Source organism: Cupressus sempervirens, chromosome 2 (genome assembly GCF_028749045.1).
Source record: "Cupressus sempervirens isolate cs-2001-9-10 chromosome 2, ASM2874904v1, whole genome shotgun sequence".
NCBI classification, from domain to species: Eukaryota; Viridiplantae; Streptophyta; class Pinopsida; order Cupressales; family Cupressaceae; genus Cupressus; species Cupressus sempervirens.
The window spans coordinates 639169621-639191442 of NC_143119.1; the positions used below are offsets into that span (position 1 = coordinate 639169621).

Sequence of the window (21822 nt, forward strand, 5' to 3'; positions counted from 1 at the left end):
TCTTTATTACTGAGAACCATTACAATAGGAGTCTTTGAGAGTGTTTCAAGTAACAAACTTAATTGTCTAGACTAGAGATTGAGAATAGTGACTTAAAAAATCAAATTCACTAATTTCTCGTATGATCCAATGTGAATCACACCTCCCCAATGACGAAGCTTCTTTCGGTCTGCAAAAGATTAAAGATTCAATCAATGAGGCAACAGTTGACCTCCTCTCAATTGCATTATCTCTTCAAACCAATTTTCCAGCTTTCTTTATCTTCCCTCTGTTGGCCTCCACCCAATAATTTTTAACCTTGTCTTGCTTCATAAATTTGTATTATACTAGTACCCTGATTTTGATGGCATGTAGTGACTACACGATTACACTTATTTGCCATCCTTGTCAAGCATTTTGTACCACATGTATTGAAGCTTCAGCATTTTATGCCATGTGGGCAAGTGGGCCCATGGCACAATGACCTATCTTAGTCTCTAATTCATTTTTTGTGGTTTTCTCAAAACCTGTGGTGGACACTAACATGGAGTTTAGGTGTTGGCCATTTGAGCATTCTCTCATTTCTTTTACTTATAAGTTGATGTGTTCATAGTTTTGTTTTCATCAGTCTACTCTGAAGGTGGAACTAACAAGCACTCCAGATTTTCAATGGGATGAAAAAATTCATGGATATGTTGAGCCTTTCTAGATTATAAGGGAAGACGGTGAATTTATACTTCATCATGTGGAGGATGATCATAACCTTCGCTTCATTGTCCCAGTACATGAACCTCTCCCACCCCAATACTTCATGTGTGTTGTCTTATACGAATGGTTAGGATCACAGACTGTTTTGCCAGTTTCATTTAGACATCTTATTCTGCCAGAGAAATATCCACCTCCAACTGAATCACTAGATTTGCAGCCACTTCCTGTATCTACATTAAGAGATCCTTCATATGAAGCTCTGTATCAGCAATTCAGGCACTTCAATCCTATTCAAACATAGGTGGAGAGAGAGTACATCTTGATTTGTTTACATTGCACCTGTAGCAGCACTTGCAAAGGAAAGATGTTGTGAATGGAAAAGGTTATTGATATCAATGAAACACAGTATTGACTTTAAAATACAGTCACATATATACCTGATGCACAGGAGAACTCTGTCAAGTTCCCAAACTTCATAATCCTTCTCAGGAGATATTGTACAGTTGCAGACGTGTATGATTAAAACTAATGATTCGTAGGCAGGTTTAAATACAAGAGTAGCTTTCTCAGGCATGCCTGAAACATCCACAAAACTACAGAAACAAATAAGAAATCAAATGAAGGATCCAACCTTGAGACAATGCCATTTGTTTATATTCACAGGTGATCTTCAGCATAGAGATGAAAGCCACGATGGAGATGGTTATGTGTAGCGGCAGAGTAATATTTTCCAAGTCTTCAATCAGTGCCATTGGATTAAGGTTAGAAGTGGCAGCTTTGCACTTCATAATGTGAGCAACTAAATAGACATCCTCTCACTTCAGAAATGGCAATATAAAAGACACAATTATTTCCAATGACTGGCACCCAAAATCCGACACATAATCTCTTCTTCATGTCAATTATGATAGATAAATTTGAACCAAGGCATCACCTGCGGATCATAATCATGTATTCTCAAAGACGACCATATAAGGATGATTGCGGATCTCACCCGACAAGATTGGAAGCTCTCCAAACAAGTTGTAGGGATGATAGCACATATGGTTGCATATAAGAGTTGAAGTACTTCGGCAGTATTAAACACATTATATCCAAGCGTCAAATATCTGGGAGTTGAAATCTTCATCAAAGGAAAGTACTTTTCATTCCGTTAACAGAAGAAATTTGTTAATAGATATTTTTAAAAATTACTGCAGCAATAATCCTGAAGTCAAAATACAAAATGCATTCAAATAAACCCCTACTTATTTGATCAGTCCTCTATGAAGTCAGAAGTATCGATGGTGAATCAATGAAGAAAGGAGTTTCATTGCAGGAGTTGAAGAATTATAAAATGACTGCCAATAAAAATTAGTAATATTTTCTCCAGATATAAGTTAATTACAAATTAACCAAAAGAAGAGGTGCAATCACTAAAGATTTATTTAACTAAAACTTTGTTGTTTAGAGGAAAAGTCATATCCTTTTATGAAAGGACACCTTACCTCTATTTCTAATATATAAATATGTAAATCTATCCAACAACAAGACACATTCAGAAAAACATTCATATTCAGGAGAAATTATTTTATATTACTTGTATGGAGGGTTAAGGAGTTTAATATGATTTTGTAATTTAAATTCCATTATTTTATTTTAATAATAAAATAAAATGTGTTTTGTTTATTTTTAAAGGCATGGAGATTTAAACTGCAGGTGAATCGTGCTTTGTAATTATTATTTGGAATTCTGTATACAATTTAAATGTCGGATAAGTGGACAAGGTCATTTAGCATTTAAATTTTATCATCACAGATAGAGTGAAATATTAAATTGTTTCCATATCTGTGTCCGGTTTGTATCCCTACCAGAGGAGTTAAAATTCAATCTGGACTAATTTAAGATTGCATACATATTTGATCTGTTGCATTCTGATTATTTAATTATTGGTAGTATAGATGCATAAGAACTTTATGAAGTTGTATGTATTCACTAAAGTTGACTCTATTGCCCGGATGAGCAAAGACACTAGCCTTTTTATTATTGAAGTCAAAAAATCTATAACTTCCTTCCTACAAGCATCAAATTAATTATTATTCAATTATACAAAACATTCAACCATTATCCAACATCCAGTTTTCATTTTAATTGAGTTCGAGGACCTTGCTAGCCGAAGAACTCCAAAAGTTTAAATTTGCTATAGAAAAGCCTTGAACCAGACAGCCAGCGTTCGAGGTGAAGGTTAACTCGCCTGGGTGTAGCGAAGCCTTAAGTGCACGGGACTCGAGAAGTATTCCCGTTCGCTGGTCATAACTGATTGAGAAGTCCTATCGGAGAAGTGGCAGGCTGTTGGATTTCCTATCTGCAGTTTTAGGAACTAACAAGTGTGAAGATAAGTATCTTACCATATGGAAGAATCTCAATACAATTTCTATAGATTCTATGCAAAGCTTTTTAAATTTTTATAGAAGCCCAAGTTTGGTTATGTGGTGCCTAGGTATGAGGTGAATATTTTGAAGTGAAGAAACAGGCCTGACATCTTCAATTATGAGCCAAATTTTTCATAAAACAGTTCCATATGATTTGCCTTCCATCAAGTATACTGAAAGCAAGGGATATAGAGAGAGAATGTGGAGGATGGAGAATGTTAAGCATCCACTTGTTAAAAGATATATTTAGGGCTGAGAACTCTTTCTTGTAATCCATGAGAATGATTAATCAAGTAAATTTTATGTCCACGTGAGTATGTCTCCATGGCAGGTTGCAATTTTCTAGGATAAACATTGAGCCTTCCTACTGCTTAGTCCTTACTGACCTTGATGGCTTGAACATGGCAGGAGTCGGACAAATGTGACAGCATTTTAATTCATTCCAAAGCTTTTTCTAATGGTCTTATTTCTTGGCATATAGAATATGACTGATTTTGAGATGGACTATTAAGTATGTCCTTAGTGTAAGGTCTCTAATGTTTGGATTTGCATATCTTGTTTCATGCCATGTTTGCAGTTTTCCTTTTGTGTTCTTTGCAGGCCTGAACTGAATTGCCCAATGGAATAGGCATCAGTCTTATAGTAAGAAGCTAACAATATTTGAATAATCTCTCATTTAGTTGTCTGGTTCATTTGATGGCTAAGAGTAGTTTTGTGTGCTCTTGTGGTTCACTTACAATAACCCATGCTGTATACTATGAGCTAGGTAGAAATGTTAACTATTTAGACAGCCATGAAACTATAGTCTTCACTTTGCATTAGTGTAAACAAACAATACAGGATTCAGATGTAGTAAACCAAATTTTTATAACACTGGTTGCATAAGTAAGAGTGAGCTTTATCTGTTTGACAGATATCTTAGAGGTATGTTAGCAGTAAGCACCATATGGACTTAGTGCCACAATTTGGAGTCCCTAGTGGCTTATGCGTATGTTGGTAAACAGATTTGTCCTTTCCAATTCTGACTCACAAGTGCCCTAATTTGTGAACAAATTCTGATTACAACAGCTTGGAAAGTGGCTTCTTGAAGATTTACTTTCCTCTGAATTGTTAGGCACAGCTCCCTATTGTGAAATCTGCAATGAATTTTGTTTATTCCTAAATCTGGTATGTTCTTAACCAAAGAACAAGAGAGGTAAACTAAGCCAATCCTATAAGGAATTCAACTTAGGCAAGAAGTAACATCTCGAGGATTAGTTAAATCTATGAACTCACACATCTTATGAATTCATAGTTAATATGCACTAAGATTGATCTATCTAGGAACTAAATTGCAGAGAAAGGTTATATTGAATGAAAACATCTAAAGGATCTCTTTGAGCTTAAAGTGACAATTCATATCATATTCAGCTCGCTGTATTGAAACAGGGGTAGTAAAACTCTATTTATTCCTCGTTTCAAATCAAGATAAAAAAGAAACAACAAGCAAACAACAATTGTTACAAATGGAACAGAAAATGATTGATACAGAAATAACATTCAATTGACTCTGCAACATCAAGTACTTCACACCAAAAATTTGCCGACCCTTTATTAATCTTTCATTATCATACATATAGGATTCCGAGATGACCGTTACAATGGAAGTTTAATCGGTTCATCTTCTCAATAATGAGAAATGGCAAAGAGCCAGTACGTCTATTACAATGATTACATAACAAAAATGGAAAGGGCGGAATATGAATCACTTCGCCTTCTTCCCCTTTTTTGCTTTTGCTCTATAGGCTTTGGCGGCAACAATGATCAGAATCAGCTCTTCATGCTTATGGACATGCACATTTGTGTACCTCAAGAGCCACTTAGAATGCTCCCGGGCCAGATCTCTGACAATGCTCAACCAGTCTTGTAGTTCTTCCATGGCCACGTGCACACATCCGCCAAACTTTTGAAGCTCGGTAATTCTATCCAGACGTCTAGAAGTTATTCCTATCAACTCATCTATGAAGTTAGTGAAGTTTGCTTGCATGACAGTTACCCCAATTATTGCCTTCCCTTGTCCACTAGACTATGAATCAGTATGCAATCCTTTTAGCAATTCATAGTCTTTGTCCTGCTCTTTCTTCACTTTAGCTTCAATTTCTTTAAGTCCTTCTTCCGCCACCATAATCATTTTAGATTTGAACTACATACTCTAGAACCACTCAACTAGGAGCTCATCTCCTTTGGGTAAAATCTTCACTTCAACAGCCTCCTTCACTTTCATGTAGATGATCATTTTCAACAAAGCAACACAATCATCACTCTTGACCTTTTCTGCAACCAAGGTGGCCCTATTTGATGATATATTATATTTCTCTATTTCCAATCTTAAAATAGCATTACCAATCTAGTCTATAACAAAGAGTCCTTCCACCTTGATCTTCTCACTCCACTCTGTCGATTTGCCCAAAATGCTTATCTTCTTGAAGTTGAGATATAAGTGCCTAGACGTCTGTAGCAGTGGGGTATCTAGTCATGGGCATCCTGGAGATACTCGCCAACGGAGTGACCAATTGTCTAATATACCCATTCAATTCTTGTATCTCTGCTTTCATTTGAACCTTTGACAACTTTCAGACTTTCTAGTTGTCCTTCGATCACCTCATTCGTGGACTTCCATAAGCAGACTTTGGTATCATGTCTGGCTTCCCCGAGATCTACTGAATGCATGGTGAAATCATCTATAGTCATATCCTCAATCCTTCCTTCTTTGTTAGGTTTGGCTATCTCAATTGTTAAATGCCATGTTTTAGGATCCTGCCCGAGGATAGACAAGGTCTTCTATTTCTTCACCTTAGTTAATGCAAATCCAGAACGAACAGCAAGGGATAAGGTATCCTTGTCGGGAGCACCTTCGTCTTTCCTCTTTCTCTTCCTATCCAAAGTGTCTTCTAACCATGAATCCATGCCTATTATCTTTGAGGCCGTCCCAAGAGAATCTATGCTAAACATTTTCCTTTAAACCGGAGTGATTACTTTCGCGGTCGAAGACAAAGGATTCTTTTGAGCTTGAGAGACAAGCTTTGAGGACTCTTGGTCTTTCTTTGTCTCTGAAATCTTCTTGGCTACTTCATCTAACTCAATGGACTCACTATCTCACTACTTCCTCCATCATCTAAGTCCACTACTTGCACATGAGGACTACTTGGAAGGAGAAGTGTAGGGCTTGTAGTGGGGACTGGACTACTAGTAGGTGAAGGAACCGGAGTAGCAGCACTTTCTTTTGGCTCCTCTACTTTCTTCTCAGCTTTTGGCTGGGCACCAATCACTGGAGAGGAGCCATCTTGACAAGTCTTTGTCAAAGGAAAGTTTTTATCTAGAGGTTGGTCCCCTCCACCCGCCGGTTGAGCTAGTCCTTGAGTTATGGCTAGGGTCTCACCTGATGTGTCAGCTTGTGAGGAAGCAGCAGTAGACGCTGAAGGAGCTTGAGTGGGGGTGCTTTTACTTCGGCTTCTTCTTGTTGTAGTCCACTCAACCCACTTCCAAGTCCTTTTAACAATTCGGGCCATCATAACATCTAGATCGTCCCTAGCATCTTGATAGGGCTCTCAGCTGATAGGAGTATTTCTTAACTTTGTTAAATATGTATCACTATACATATTCTGCCCATCATCTTCAATTTCTTCAACATCAAGGTTGATTTTATACATTTTTACTTGATCTACTGTGAGCCTAGCGAAAGCACAGTTGCAACTTTCAATCTCATCTCTACAATTGGCCCAGTAGTCTTCAATAGTGGTGACATGTTTGATCACACTACCAATCTGGAGAACATCTCTTGCATATCTATTTGGATCAAACATAGGTCTCAAGACCTTGTACATCTCCAATTGATACTTCATTTCAAACATTTTTAATATGTTCTTCGCATCAGAACAGGACTCACAGCTGAAAGCTCCCACCTTCATCGGAAACTCGTAACCTTTCTTCTTTAGACTCCTGCTCAGCACATTCATTTGGATTGCTTGCCTCACGATCTCGATCAGTACAATTGTATTGCTTGGATACCTCGGCAGCTTCAAGGGGAACCCGTCAAAAGTTGCAAGACGCAAATATGAAAAAGATGAGAATTGGATGAAAAAGATCCCAAATTGACTGATAGCTGCCATTGCTTCTAGATTGAATCTCCTCTCTAGGCATCCTTGGAGCTCCCTACAAATTCTCATTGTAAATGCATCATTAACTCTTATATATTCTACATAACTATTTTCCAGTTGCAAACATGGGTAAAATTCATAGGACTTCACATCATCAGGAAAATTTTCTACCCTCGGGAGGCCCAACCATAACTGTAGAGAAGCTAACATGTAAATCAAAAAAGACGACATATAGAAGGTGTTGTAGAATTTCGCGGCATTGAGAGCATGGATAGGTTCTCACTTACCTCGTAAGCCCAATCAATATATTGGGTATCTGAGCAGATGACTTGTACCAAAAAGAAATATTGCTCAACGAAATTTAAAGCTTCTACCTCACCTTTCAATCTGTGCAAGAGAATCAGGATGTCTACAATCTCGGGTTTGAGATTAGTACCAAAAAGGGTCTTAGGAACCTTACTTTTGGCACTCCATGGCTTTTGAAACCATAACTACATAATCTCCTTTCTCCAAACCATTCTCTTCAAGGAAAACTCAAAGACAGCTCCACCAATTGTCAAATCTGAAAACTCCTCTCGCTTTGGAATTCGTAGACAATTTACCACTGTTTGTCTGTCAATGGAAATCAATACTGTATCATCCGGCAATACAATTTTCCTGGTGTCCAGGTTGTAATGATTTATGCATTCGTAGATCAATTCTGGAGCTTGGACCACCACTGGAAAACCAGCTGCCTCAACTTGCCTGCATCCTCGGAGCTTCTCAGTTATGGGATGAATTGGCTCTGATCTTACTCTCTTCTGAAAGTCTTGCATTTCATAGAAACAGAGAGAAGTATCTGTGAAATTTTGCAACGCAGACTTGATTCCATTCAGTCCATCAAAACCCGTGAATCTAGTTGCCATTCTATTCGTGGATGAATTTCAAAATCCAGTAAAGCAAAGAATGGTAAATGCACAGATGCTAGCTTTTCAAACAGAAGTTGTGCAAATTAACAGAATAACAATTTGAGTAAGAGCGGTAAATTTTGCAACTATTCATATATCTCTATATAGAAGTTTCAATCCATCTGTTAATCTTTATGGTTCGCACCACATGCATGAATTAAAGGAGAGGTTCGTTGTAGCAATAAATGCGTATTTTCAACGGATAACTTGATGTCCTTTCGTTGTTTCGTTGGGCCAACGGTAATTTTTCTATCCTTCACATTTACTTTCCCATTTTCCACTAAATTACGGAAAATTATAAACAGAACACGCCATAAAGAAATATCCGCCAAATCAGATTCTGCTTAATAAATATTTCCCACAATGGTTAGATTGTTTCCATAATCATCTCAAGATGTTTCACATACAATTTGTTGGTTCCATCTGCTTTCATACTTATTTTCTTTTAAATCCGAAAAATAGTCTTCATGGGTTGAAAAGCCAACTAAGAGAAGAGGATTTTCAATTCTCCGCCTAGGCTTGCCTTTTAACCTTTCTTTTTGACTTATTCCTTTCTTTGGGTTTGGAGATGTCCATAAGGAGTGCGAAGCTTCATTAGGGACCCACCTTTTGTTTCCTTTCCTTTAGAATTGCCTTTTGCAGAAAATAGACTTCATGGGTTGAAAACCCGCCGAGGAGAAGTCAGTTTCTAATTTTCCACCTAGAGTGATTATGAGTGCACCATCTTCTTGAGTTGACCTTCCCTAGGCTTTGTCATCGGTAGAAATTGTGTATTAGCCGACGGGTCCCTTTAGAAAGGTTCTTGTTATGTAGCCGACGGGTCCCTTCGGAAAGGTTCTTATTATGTAGCCGACGGGTCCCTTCAAGAAGGTTCTTGTTATGTAGCCGACGGGTCCCTTCAGGAAGATATTATTGTAGCCGACATATGGTATGTGGCCAACGGATACCTTCGGTAAGGTTCCTCGTAAAGTATTTATACACCCTTCGGGATTATTGTAAATCATCATTGAAGCATAATGTAATGTCTTTGGCATATGCAAATAATAATAATAAGTTCTGCTATTCATATCTATTATCTGTGCGTTGATTTCTTTACCTAGTACGGCAAAACATTTGGCGTCGTTGCCCGATGGACCTGGTGCACAAATAGACGGATGAAGATTAAATGCCGAATTAGTTGAACAAGAATAAGAATAAGTTGAAAGAAAAGGACGACATATGCGCTGCACAGGAAAATTTAATTTTGGCACAACAGGTTGAACACAGACGGAGATTTCAGCAAGTTATCGACGAACACAAAAGCACTGAAAAATTGTTGGAAGAGACTCGACAACGGCTCGATTTGGTGGAAGAAGCAAGGGAGGAGTTTCTGAACTTGCATACACCGAGGGAAGAGAATCCAAATGGAAGGGGATCAACTCGCACGGCTCGGAGTGTCGAGGGAGCACGAGCGTGGAGTGAACTCTTCGTCCGAGATATACTTCCGGAACAGACAGCTTCAGTTGACAAAAACCCTTCTTCACCAAATAACGCGACTGTTGGAAACAGCGCGGGTGTTGGAAATAGTGCGGGTATCGAAAACAGCGCAGGTGTGATACAAAACAGTGCAGGAGTGCAAAACAACGTAGGTATACAATAAAACCCACATCATCTAGTAATAATGGTAGGACCAAAAGAAAAGTTGCCTAAATTTGATGGTGAAGGAACCGCCGATCTGATCCGACATTATAAAACATGTGAAACGATCTGGAGGGCAAATGGCATAACAGATACAAACAAATGGATTCGACAATTTCCCGCTACCCTACGGGGTGTTGCAATTGATTGGTTTACTGAGACAGATCCACAAAAGTTAAACAGTTGGGATAATATTAAGAAAGAATTTATTGCGAACTTTCAAATATTGTGAGACGATAATGAGATTGTAGCGAAGATATTCAATACTAAGCAAGGGAAGAATGAAACAGTCCGAGTCTTTGCCAGGAAGTTAAAGGACCTGATCAATAAAATGATGAAATAAGTCACCGTACGGCTTTTCCAAAGTCAGTGTACGGAATTTATTGGTACACCGTACGGATTTTATAATAAGAAAGCAGTGTATGGTTTTTAAATGCTACCATACGATTTTTTAGTGGGCAGGTACCGTACGGATTTTCAAGACAGTTCCGTACGAATATTTTCACAGTTGTCGTACGAATTGTGGAGACAGTGTACGGATTTCTAATGATTTAACGGCGTACAAATTTCTTGTGAGTGGGCAGCGTACGGATTTCGGTTTCCAGCCACCGTACAGTTTTCTAAATTCATCATAGGTTTTGTAAAATCTGATTGCCGTACGGCGTACAGACTTTGGAGGGCATATGCAATGTACGGATTTTAAAAGGAGTGGCCAGCGCACGGGTTTTAGCGAGCAGTGTACAGATTCTTTCATCAGTCGTAGTACAGATTTTGGAGCCAGTCACTGTACGGATTTTCTTAAGGTTTTAGCGTACGGATTTTGTAATCTACTTGCAAATTGGCGTACGAAAATTACCAACTGGGATGCAGTGTGCAGATTGAAGGCAAACACCACCATACGGATTTGTGAAAACATTGATCTTTAGGATGGCGATTTAGCAAACACAGTACAACATCATGGTGTAGCTATACATTGGTAGCGTAGAAGGAGGTTTTGTATTATATAAAAAAAAATTTAAAATGTCAACAAATCAAGAATGCTTGGAATGAGTAGCATTTGATGCCAAAGGGAAGGAGAAGCATCAGTGGTTGTCAAAAAGAGTGTGGGATTAGGAGAAATTGCAAAAATAGTGTGTTCCGTGCATTTTTCCTGTGGGTTTCGGAGTGCTAATTTGGTCTTGGCAGCAAGGGGTGCTGCCCCCCCCCCCAAGTCATTGCGGATATCAGTCGTGGGAAGTGTGACCAGTTGATGAAACCTAGAGCTGTTGCAGGCATAGTGTACCAGAGGTGGAAAGATCTACGGAACAAGCATTTCGAGAGGGGTGTTACACTTGGAGTAGGTGTTGGCCATGAAGCTGTCTTGGTGGATGCAGAGAGAGCTCGAGAGGAGTTGATCATCTAGTTGAAGGCAGTTCAACGGCACTTGGCTTAGTGGACCCAAAGTTGGAAGCAGAGAAAGCAACACGGGTGGCTATCAAGGTCAGCTTGATTAAGGGACAGTCTTGTGTTAGCAGAGGCTATAGATGGATATGGGTTGGAGACCACTTTGCTGCAGGCACAGAACGAATGTGAAAGTGATGTGACAGAAGCAGATTTAACTTGTTATAGTTAGTCAGTTAATGTATTTTGTTTTGTAATTTTCATCCGAAGACGACTTTTTCTTTTGGGCGGGATGATGTCGTTGATAGAAATTGTGTATTAGCCGACGGGTCCCTTGGGAAAGGTTCTTGTTATGTAGCCGACGGGTCCCTTCGGAAAGGTTCTTATTATGTAGCCGACAGGTCCCTTCGGGAAGGTTCTTGTTATGTAGCTGACGGGTCCCTTCAGGAAGATATTATTGTAGCCGACACATGGTATGTGGCCGACGGATACTTTCAAGAAGGTTCCTCGGAAAGTATTTATACACCCTTCGGGATTATTCTAAATCATCATTGAAGCATAATGTAATGTCTTTGGCATATGTGAATAATAATAATAAGTTCTGCTATTCATATCTATTGTCTGTGCGTTGATTTCTTTACCTAGTACAATAAAACAGGCTTGAGCTTAGATTGTGTACCCTCACTTTTGCAAGTGAACAACCTCCTCAATGTCCTTATCTTCTTTTGCAATACAGCATGTTTGTCTAACCCTACTTGAAAGGCAGTAGGAATCACTTTCATTCATCATCTAGCATAGAAAGCTTAATGATACAAAAGTTTTGAAACTTCATAATGGAAAACAGACTCATGCATATGGGCAGATCTAATCTATATTTACTTTTGCTCACTTTTTCAAGTTTGTCAAAGGGACCATAGCTAAGCTATTTTAATAAATATATTTTCCTTGTAGTTTTCTCTTGGTCAAGTATGTTGGGTGGATATTTTGCAACCGATAGTTTTCGGTAAAACTCCAGTTACAAAATAGGATGACCAGCCACAGCGTGTGAGACAGAGTCTCTCCTACCTAAATGGGTAGGCTCCCCTTTCTCACCATTCTTTGGATCAACTCAAGGTAAGCAAGAAGTTGAGAGATTTTGTAAAATGGGTGTTACCAATATCTTTTTTTCTTATCTTTCAAGAAAGAATCCACTTACTCGTGGAGCGAGTAATGGGCAGGGTGAATCTCTAACTACACTTCTATCAAGAGCTAGAAACAATGATATCAATAAACCTTCACTAACTCAAAGGCTAGCTGAAAATGTACCATTTTGGCTCTAAGTCTGGCCATACTTCTATATGGAAAAGATTAACAATTAGGGCACAAAGACTCCTAAAAGTAAAAGTAACTTAACTATTTGAAATATCTAAAATGGATATTTGCTCTACTGCTACTATTTGTTCAATTATATAAATTATATTTTGCTGTAGATTTTTCTTTGGTCATATAGAGCTAGACAGAAGTTGTAAAAGAAGGTTGTTTCTTTTTGTATTTTTCAGAATATAGGTATTACAATGAATAAATAACAGTAACTAATAAAATAGAAGTGATAAAAATCATATGCAGCAATACATACTATTCTGGAAATGATTCTAAAACCGTACCAGCAAAGTTTGATTTATTTCAGAATAGTACCAATACAGATGTACTTCAAACAAGGTTGACACTAGCTGAAGATGGGAACCAGCTATAGCCAAACAAGTTCAACAACTCTAATCTGCTGCAAATAAACACTCCAGAATTCCTCTTGCGAGCTGCTATACGAAAAAGCCAGGCTGAACCAAAGTGGCCGCCTTCCCAATAAATCCACTGCCTACAAAGTGTGACTGCAATACTAGAAATTGATCCTTTATCGTGATCAAACTATATGCATAAGAACCTTCAAATCTGATCTTGTTGAGGGCTATGTCCCAACAAATCTGCTCTCAACTCTAGGGTTTACGTCCTAGGTGAGGAATGCTCTTCCAGAGCAATGGCGTCCAAAATAGGTTGACAAAATGATAAAAGATACTCATCTTTAGTTTGCCTTCTCGTTATATCCTCTCTCCAAGACAATTCGAACCCTAAAAAATCCTAAAGTGAATTTCATTTAAACTTTATAATATAACATTATTTTCCCAATAAAGGCGTCCAAATAGAAGGAAATCATTACTTTATTAATGACAAATAGCTCCAAGCATCAAATAAGTCCCGGCAAGTGATAATCAAATACTAGAGAACTCTTTCCAATGAGCTATCACACATAGGCAAATCGATCCAAATGGAGCCAAAAAACTCCTTATTACTCCAAAATGGCTGAACACCTAGCCTTATTTAAATTATTGAAATGCTAACTTAGGAGTACTTAAATATATTAAAATATTTCCCAAGTAGCCAAGGAACAACCCAAACACCTCTAAAAAAAGAAACTGAGTTTGTCGCCTGCCTGTGACTGATGTCGGACAACCTGGGCCAACTAGCAGTCACACCCTCAAATCTAGGGATACTCCTAAAATATAGGGAACACACCCAAATCTCCTGAAATTGAAACCAGGGGTTGATCTCATAGAAACTCAACTTTGGAAACATCACCACCTTCTAAAAGGTAGGAATCTCCTCCTACAATGAAGGAACTACCCCCTAAAATTAAGGAACTGCTCTCAACTAATCTACTCCTGCTTGTAATACCAAATCTGGATGTTGAAAACCCTAACCGAGTCCCTAATCACCACTGCCAGACTACGAAACTCCATAATAGGCTAACTCTCATGTCATTGCTAAACATAACTAAAAAGGGGACATGACACTATTTTGCCACTTAAGAAAAAAATATAAGCTACAGACAAAGCTTCTGGCTATATACTTTCACAATTGCTCTTGGTCAAAGCTCTGGCTCCAATTGCTTCTTAACTCTTTTCTATTCAATTCACGAGATACAATTACCAAGAACACAAGATGACATGAATCAAAGATAACTTGGACTTGGATGAATTATAGACAAATCTTACAACTCATACAAATAATAATCTCACTTAATCAAAGTTAAGTCTCAAATGCTCCTTTGTATTCACTTTCTCTCAAAATAGTGCTTACACAAACAAAGTTCTGCCGGCACAATTTCTCTAGAGCTCTCTTGCATAAAGATAATGATGATTTTACAATGATGGGGCACTCCTTTATATAGGCACAGGAATTGAGAAAAAGGTGGAGGAAAAGTGGGAGCAACTCAACCAACTTTGACCTAGTCTAATTACAGGAGAAAATAAAGAGTTACATGCAATTACACATGTAACTCTCGCATTACATTCTTTTACATACATGTAATTACCCTTTTTCATGTAATGCGTCCTTTACAACTACTAACATGAAATAAAAACAAAACAACAATCTTAGAGATTGTTTCTCAATGCCTTGAATTTGACAATTATGTCACGCACTATGGGAAGATCAGCAATTTCCATGGTCTTCGATATGGCTTCTACTCTCACTGCATTTGCATATGCTAATCACACAACTTTGGAATTTGCTGCTGTAGTATCTAACAAGTGTTTTGTCAAGGATTTATACAAGACAAACTTGTTCATTGTATGTGAACCAAAGTCTTCAGAATCTACATCAGCATTGATCCTGATTGTATATTCTGAGTTTACTCCCTCTATTGCAATAAGATTACCAGAGTCATCAGTAACACAGCACCCCATCTGTTCCGAATCACAAGTAACACTTGTTTCATCTGGTTGACAATCCCCAAAGGCCACTTGCAGTCCTTGAAATCTAAAGAACATTTCATATGACAGAAGAATGTCACATGAGACCAAGGCATCCAGATCGAATTTCACCATTTCATCCCAATCATCAAGGATTTCCTTCAAGTTGTCTGCTTCTTGAGTTAAAGAAGAGATTAAGTTTCGCTCCATTTCATTCATCTCTTTGACACATCTACGGACTGCAAATGTCTCTGTGATGGGTTGATGGCTCAAGCTCCTTCAGAAATGACTTCTTGTATCCAAGTCTTGGCGGCTTCAACCAACTTTCTCTTTTTAGATGTTTGAGACATAACAACAACACTCTGAGAAGATTGTTGCTGAATGACTTCGTTTAAACAAGAGACCTCTTGTTTCAGTTGATTTTTCTTTTCCCAAATCTAATGATTGCTCTTTGATACATTAGCCAATGCATCTTGTGCATTCTTGAGTATCTTGCAAACAACTCAAACGTGTTTGCTTTATGATTTCAACCTTAGTAAACTTGTAATCAAAACAAGTAAGTTCCTCAATAGGTTTATCTACCAAGGGGTCGGCAACTTCAACAAATTTGGTTTTATCGGAATCAACCAAAATCCTGAAAAATAATACTATCTTTCAAAGATTTGGATTTGGTCTTCTTAAGAGGAAGATTGTCCAGAGGAACAACCACTTTTCTCCTCTTCGTTGTTATTTTGCTCAACCATGTAGGTAGGCTGAAACCTTCATCCGTAGAAGCAACTATAGTGGAGATCACTAACATTGATCCTGATTGTATTTCTATTATAACGGAGTAGGATTCAGTTTGCACAGCTAAAGGCATAGGAACATGCTGAGAAGACTCTGTCATGAAAAGCTCAAACCCTGTTAAAGATGTATCAAGTTGAAAAACTTGACCGCTGGTAAGAGTTGGAAAATCCTCAAGCACATTTGCTAAATGTTCATATTGTTCATGTGCAAGGATGTGAGGAGCAGCAAAGGAAATAGGAAGATCCATAGTATTAAACCTCGAGACTGGAATGGAAGGAGTAAAAACGGTGGAGAATGAATCCACCTCGTCATCTACTTCATGCAGAAAAGGTTCTTCATATATAGAAGATGTACAAGCTTGTGCAGGCTTTGGAGGAGGTATGATCATAATTTCCCCTTCATCTAAATCTCCTTTATTAGATTCTATTTCCAATTTCTCTTCTGATTCTTGAATTGGTTTAAGAATTTGAGATGAATTAGCTCATTTTCCGCCCTTCAATTTGAATTTGAGGAAACCCTTAGCATCAGAAGATGAGACACCACCTTTCCCTGTGATTTCCAATTGTTACTTCCTGCCAGGATGACCAAAACTTCCACAATCCAAGCCCATCTTAGGATTTACTCTTTTAAGGCCGTTACTTATCAACCATTTATTGGTGTTTGCCAAGATGGATTGAAACCTGTCCATGATAGACATACCTTCCTTTTCTTGCCACTAGACAGGAAAATGGCACTTCTTATCAAAGCCAGCTTAATGAAACTCTGGATCAAGAATGTTGCCATCATCTTTAACTTGAAAATCTAAAGGGATTTCCAACATGTTAAGATCAATTATCTACTGTAGGGTTAATCTGCAATAGTCCCTCTTCATGATGCCAAATTTTGTCCTCATATCAACCCAGATGTCCTCGATGCGATGAACATGAGTGTAAGCTCTTTTCATTTTAGAGTTCATCTCTTGGTGGTCAAAGTCAAATCTGATCTTAAACTTCTTCAAGGTGATCAACTGCAACTCTGCTTCCATGTTCTTTGCTTCAGACACAAAAATGATCGAATAGTTGCTAATAGCCAAAGGTTTAGCTAAGGTAATGCCGAAACCAGGCCTATGCATAGCATATTGATCACTCTACACGTCCATGAGCTATCTAGCCAGCTCCATCAGAATAATTCAATCTGTAGCATACCTAGGTAAGGTATACGGCTCACCTTTGAAATATCCTACTCTCAAGTATGTGAAAGTGGGAAACTAAATGATAAAACAGCCGTATTGGTTTACCTTCTCCCATGCTACATCAAATACTCTTTTGACAAATAAATGTTTATTGAACAAGCATCGCAAATGCCCAAAGAAAGCATCTTGGACTCTTCTATAATGGAGTTTATTATTTGCCAAAGTGATTTGGTCATAGTACTCCCAAACAGGAACCTGAAGATGATCTCCCTTAGTAGAAAGACTAGAAAAAGATCCCATAGCAGCAGCAATGTAAACAAGGTAAGAATTCATGTAGAAGGGTGTTGATGTTCCCACGTTGCCTATTTGTTGGCAAAGTGCAATGCTGATATGCTCTCCCCAAAAGATTTGTTCTTTATTCTCCATGATTTGAAACATGAACTTATACATCCATGGCTCAAAATTAGTAGAATCTTTAAGATCACAAATTATGCTCAGAAGGATGATGAGTTCCTTATGTTCTTGCTTGAAATTAGACCGATGACCAGTCTTTGGCCATCTGGAGAAGTTACATCTTTTATTGTCTAACCAGTAAAGGTTGACATACTTCTGATAATCACCCTTTTGCACATTCCAGCATGCCAAAGATGATTCTTTCGTCAAATTTGCACATTTTGCTTTATGTGGAACCTTGAAGATTTGTTCTATGATCTCAGGATCAAGGCTAATGATAACCTTGTCGTCAACATCTTTGATACTCTTCGTCTTTGGAGTAAAACGTTGTGCACATCCGAGAATGAAGTCAGGTTCTATAGCCGCCATAGGAAATGTAGACACTAGGTGAATGTTACTTCTTTTGATATACTTCATTTCATGACTAGTTGGAGCTTCAACTCTCTGTAGAAAATAAGCCACATCCACATGACCAATCTTTGTGTCCATCACATTATCCAAAATAGATATGATTGATTAAGGAGCTACATGAGCCAATTGTTTGTCATATTGATATTTCATTTTGCCTTTGGATTTTGATGGTGAGGACATTTCTTGTGCTTGTACTGCAACACAAAAATCTCAAAACATAAATACATCATCAGATGGAATCACCATACAAGTTGATTTGTAATCAACAAAGATTTGGAAATAAATTGAAGACTTGGTAAATCCAACGAAATGATTTCGAAGAAATCATATGCATATGCAATGGACGAAAATGAAATGAACAGAATGTGGAATGAAGTGTTATGAAAGTGAAAATATGAAAGATGGAATGAAACAAAATGAAATGAGAATGTGTGATGAGAATGTGTGCCAACGAAGATTGCTGATTTCAAAAGTGACTTAATGTTTTCAAAGCATTATTGCCTGAAAAATGAGTACAAGTAAGCGCAACATGTAACGGAGATGGAAGGTGAGATGAGATGTGAATGCAAGTGGAGGATGCACTTCACATGTAAGAGCAAATGGAGGATGAGATGGAAAGCATGGAAAGATTCAGAAACATGTATTTGCTCATGGAGGCGCAAATGCATATTGAGTGACGGAAATGGAAAATAGAAGAGGCATAATGAGTTTTATAGTCACTTTTGGTGAAAAAAGAGAAGTCAAAGTACATGGGAGATGAAAATGACATCTTTTTGACTTTTCAAAATGTGACTTTTAATCAAAATCGAACCTTTTGGATGCAATTACACATAAGGCATTTCGTGTAATCGTGTCGTGCGAATGGATGTGAAAAGTGAGATGAGTGAAAATGGAAACGGAAAATGAGATTACGTGCATGTGTGGATGGCGAATGAGATGGAAAACATGTAATCGCATTTGTTAAGTGAGAGATGAGGTGTTGTGACACGGAAACAGAAAGTGGAACGTGATGATGCTAATGAAGCAAGAACAAGTTCTTGAGAAAGAACTTGCAATTTCTCCAAGTGGAGAAAACCGGCAAGCAAGCACAAAGAAAAATGTACCTTTGGAAAGTGACTAAAACATGCCAAGATGCAATGCACTTCAACACACAAATTCAAAATTGGGACTTGGGGAAGAACCAAAAACATGAAAATGAACAATTTCTTCATTTTTAAAGGAAAAATGCACTTTCCATGGCAAAGATTTCAACAAGTGGCAATCATCAAGTAATTTTATATATAAAATCAACAAGATAAGCATGAATTATAAGAAAGAAAGAAAAAGCCCACTTACATGTGCTAAAAATGAAGAAAAAAGATGCTCCAATGTTTGAAAAATTCTTCAAAAATGTTTGCATCTTTCAAACTTCCACAAATTTGAATGAAAGAAGGCAGCAATCAAGGAGAGGTTGGTAAAAGATACCAAAACATGCCCTAAAAACACTCCAAGATCCAACATTTGAAAGAACATATGCGTGGGATGTTTTTAACAAAAAACGTGTTTCTCCATGATGCAAGATCAAAACGTTTTGGTGTTTAAACACCAAAACATGCATCAATATGTAATGCAATCCCAAAAAGAAGCCAAATCGATTTTCTTTGGAGTCAAAACATGGAGCAAAAATGGATTTATTTGCTGATTTCTCCAAAAATGTGCCCTAGATGGGAGCTTCCAAAAACATTTTTTAGCTTGTTGAATCCATTTTAAATGCAAGATAAATCATTGCCAATCAAAAATCACCTCCAATAGAAAAAATCTCATGCAAATCCATTGAGAAAATCTCCACTTATGATCAAAATCAGGTTCTTGGAGGGCAAAAACATGTTCTTCTTCAAAATTGGACATTTTGAATGCCATTGCATATATTAAAACATGTTTGAGATCAAAATCGGACCTTTTTGGGTCACTTGCATGTTTTAAAATATGTATCTCATCAAAATCACACCTTTTGGATGCTATTACATGTTTTAAAATATGTTTATAAGCAAAATCGGACCTGTTTTAAAATAGATCTCACTTTTTAGATGTAAAAGTATAAAAACTTCACTTTTGATGCAATAACATCAAAAAGGTCCACTTATGATGGACTTTTGATTGAATGACATCAAAAAGGTCCACCAAAGTGAACTTTATATGCAGCAACATGTAAAAAGTCCACTTTTGATGGATTTTACATGTAATTGCATATAAAATGTCCACTTTTGTAAGTCATTTAATTCACTTAAATTATAAAAATGTTACAAAATGGGCCATAAACAATATTTATCTATCATATTTAAAAATATAACATATAAACATTATTTAAAAAGTAACATTTAAATAAACATTTGATTTAAAAACCAAAAGTTAAACTGGAACTATATAGTTATATAGTTACTTTAAGTGAAAAATTAAAAAGTAACTCAACTTAAAATTATAACATAATGTGCACTATAGTCACTTTAAGTTAAAAATTTAAAGTTAAAATAACTTAAAAACATAACAAAAAGTGAATATAAGTTATATTTATCAAAAAATGAAAGTCAAATTAAAAATATAACATCATATTTTTAATTCGTGTTGTTGCACCAAAAAAGTCCACTTTTGAGGCACTAAAACAAGCATATCCTTTGACTGACAACTCTGATTGACTTCTAGGTTAGACCAAATCAAAGGAAAAAGTGAAAGGCATGACATGAGCAAAACCAAATAACTAAAAACCAACAAACGCAAACTCAAAAGCAAAGAACAGACGATGAAGGCTTCAAAAATCAAGCAAAGGCTTGACAGAAAGCAAAACGAAAAGGACTTGACGAAGGCCTTCAATAAAAAGATTTGAAATATGAATTGGAATGGATCGATCGATCAACATTAAGCAATTGAATATCAAATTCAAGTTTAGAGAAGCACGAAACTAGCTTGAAAGAGTTTCATGTTGTTACCAACATTTTGTGGTGACAAAATACAGGACAACAAAGTGCAACTACATTTTTTCCCCAACTTCAAACTTGTGCTCTTTTTTTCCTTGTAATTAGCTTGACTGGGAGATATCTTATCAATGAGGAGATCAATTTTGTGGATTTTTTAATTTAATTTGTGTCTCTTTGTGGCTGCCTTGTCATTATATCAAAAGAAGTAAACATTAATTACCAAAACATGCCACAAATGGAGATTTATATGCAAAATAATTAATTTGCCCTATTGTAGGAATGCAAACTTTCGCCAAATTTTCAACCCACCCATTAAAATGCTTCATATTACCCCCCTACAAGAGAAGCAAAAATGCTTTATTCATCAGTTCAGTTTGACCATCAATATGTGTGCGAGAAAAATTGGCATCTCCAACCTTGCATCCATCTTCTCCTACAGTGCAACCCAAAAAAGTCCATGAACCTAGTTTGAATGTCTAAACTAACAAAACAGAGCCAAACAAAAATAAACATAAAAGTATCAAAGATTCTTAAGTCTTCAATATTCATCACTTCAAGGTAGTGAGACATAATCTTGAGGGTTTTCCGAGATTAATCTTTTAATTTTGCAATTACATTCAGAGAAGAATTTTGAAGTCCCACTCCACCATGGGAACAAAAACTTTCAACTCACTCACTAGTTTAAGTCATCTCAACAAGTTTGAAGATTATGAGACATTATTTGAATTAAGACCTAAAGGTCAAATGGGAGATTTGTGGTTAAAATATGAGGACAGAAACCAGGATCTTGTTTTGAAATAGGATACGATAAAATACAAATATGGGTAGGATATAAATACAGTTTGAATATAATCACACTATGAGATGAAATAAGAAAAAAATCTCTGGTCTTTGACCATGGGCTCCCTATGACAGCCATATTATCACATTCAACATGCTAGTTTGCTATTCAATACCATGTCATGTCATGATGAACCCATGAAATAAAGGACTGGTGTAAAAGCTCCCTTCACTTGAGGACAGCTCAAAAATTAGGACATGGTTTTAAACTAAATAACAAAAGCATAAAAAATGAGAAAAAAAACTA

At 37.1% G+C, this 21822-nt stretch overlaps 1 protein-coding gene across 2 annotated transcripts in view; it reads right to left on the bottom strand.

The window, feature by feature from the left end:
• Nucleotides 1-21822, bottom strand: part of LOC149574994 (ARM repeat superfamily protein) — a 180554-nt gene that overhangs the window by 34917 nt on the left and 123815 nt on the right. The window lies entirely within an intron of this gene.